A 2,500-nucleotide genomic window follows, 5' to 3' on the forward strand; every position below is an offset into this window, starting at 1 on the left:
TGAGGATCCAGTGCCTTCTATTTCTGACAGTGCCCTCGCTGAGGTCGCTATGCCTCCTGCATCTCCCGAGCTGATGCCATCTGTCTCTGACAGCGCCCTCGCTCAAGTTGTCTTGCCGTCTCCCTCCGATGGTCCCGCTTTGGATCTGGCTCAACCCGATGAGAATAGTGATGATGATGATATGGGGGATTCTGTCCCCCCCTTAGAGGTCCAGCAGCTGGCGACGGCTTGGAAACGTGTTTCCCGGAAGAAGGGTCAGCGGAGGAAGAACCTGACCCGAAAGGCATCAGCTTCCCATTCTTTTGCTCCTGTGCGCAAGGCAACCAGGCCCAACCCGCCAGGAGTGAGATCTAATAGAGGTAAGGACCCGCCTGAGTAAACTTTTTCCATTTTCAAAGGTCTAACGATTAACGTTCGCGGTTTGAGTGATGAAAAGTTTTCGTCTGTTGTTCGTTGTTTTGGTCAAGAGAATCTAGATTTCTGTTTTATCCAGGAAACGATGGTTTCTGATAGACGGGTCATTAATTCCCTATCTTCCCGGTGGCGGGGCCCCAGTTTTTGGTCCCCGGCTGTCGGGAGGAGGGGTGGCGTGGCCATTTTGCTTTCAAGTAGTTTACAAGATAATCTCTCTGTTTGGAAAAAGGATACTGAGGGTCGGGTCCTTAGTGTATTACTTAAAATTGATTCCCAGTCTATTAATTTAGTTAATGTGTATGCTCCAACTGTACCGGCTGATAGACGAGTCTTCTACCAGTCGGTCCATTTGTACTTCTTTCCACACTCCTCGCTGATAGTTGGTGGTGATTTCAACTGTTATGACGGTTCCTCAGATAAGTTTGGGGGCACCGTCTCTATTAGTTCTGACTTGTCTGACCTTAAATCGTGTTTTCTGTTAAGGGATGCGTGGCGAGCTTCGCATCCCAGAACCCGCCAGTTTACTTGGTTTAATTCAGATTCTTCAGTTGCTAGTCGTTTAGACACTTTTCTTGTTGCAAGGTCCCTCCTTTCATCAGTTAAGTCGTGTGTTATTTCCCCTTGTGTTTTCTCGGATCACGAGTTTGTTTTTATTGACTTAGTTCTCGAAGCTTCTTCTAAGTATGGCCCTGGAGTGTGGAAATTAAATAATTCTCTCTTAGAGGACGAGTCCTATTGCGAGAAGATTCGTGCTCTTATTGATCGTTTTTTATTGTTTAAACATACCTTTTCTTCCTCTGGTTCCTTTTGGGAATCCCTTAAGAAAGATATTAAAGTTGAATCTATTGCCTTTTCAAAGCAAAAGCGTAGAGACCTCTCTGACGAGAGAGTCTCGTTAACTAACCGCTTGATTGCTTTGAAACATCGTCTAGTGTCGGGTGATCCTTCTGTTAAGTCTGAAATTGCGGACTTAGAGAGCTCCCTTAAAGTCTTAATGACAGAGGAGTATATGGGTGCAAAAATTAGAAGTCGAGCAAAATGGCTAGAAGAGGGCGAAGCCCCTACTAAGTTTTTCCTTAAGTTAGCTTCTCAAAAGTTTGAGAAGAGTTTCGTCTCCTCTGTCCTTAATTCTGATGGTGTTGAGGTGTCTACTCTACCTGAGATAGTAAAAGCTCATGAAATTTTCTATTCCTCTCTCTTTGCTGAGGAGTCTGTTGATTTAGAAACACAAAATCATTTGTTCTCGTTCGTTTCGCGCCGTTTGTCGGATCATGATCGTGATGTTTGCGAGGGGGCTTTGTTGCTGGACGAAGCTACTGAGGCTGTTGGCTTGTCCAATCGCAACAAGGCCCCCGGCCCTGATGGTTTGTCGGTAGAATTTTATTTAACTTTCTGGTCGCGCCTCGGCCCACTCTTAGTTGAGGTTTTTAATGAAGGCCTGCGCGAGTCTGAGCTTTGTGACTCTATGAAAACTAGCATCACTCGATTAGTTTATAAGAAGGACGACCGGAGGAATTTGAAAAACTGGCGTCCAATATCTCTTCTAAATGTCGATTATAAGATTTGTTCGAAGGCTATCTCCTTGCGACTTTCTAAGGTTCTAGATTCCATTGTTGACCCGGACCAGACTTGCTCTGTTCCTGGGAGATCTATTGCTTCCAACTTGTTTTTGTTGCGCGACGTTTTAGATCACATTGAGCGAACTGGCGAGACGGGTATTCTCGTCAGCCTAGATCAGGAGAAAGCTTTCGATCGTGTCAATCGAACTTTTCTTCTAAATCTCTTAAGACATCTAGGTTTCGGTCCTTCCTTTTTAAATTGTATTCACACCCTGTATAATGGCGCTAATATGCGAGTGATTGTAAACGGCTTCCTTTCTGATATGATACTGATTGCGCGTGGTGTTAGGCAGGGTGACTCCCTTTCACCAATGCTCTATATCTTGTGTGTTGAGGTTCTTGCATGCAAGATTAGAGCCTGTAATGATATTGAAGGTTTTTTACTCCCGGGTGCTCAGGGCTTGCAGTTCAAAGTTGGTCAGTATGCCGATGACACAACGTCCTTGGTTAAGGACGTTGTGTCTCTT

Source organism: Porites lutea, chromosome 5 (assembly GCF_958299795.1).
Source record: "Porites lutea chromosome 5, jaPorLute2.1, whole genome shotgun sequence".
Lineage (NCBI taxonomy): Eukaryota > Metazoa > Cnidaria > Anthozoa > Scleractinia > Poritidae > Porites > Porites lutea.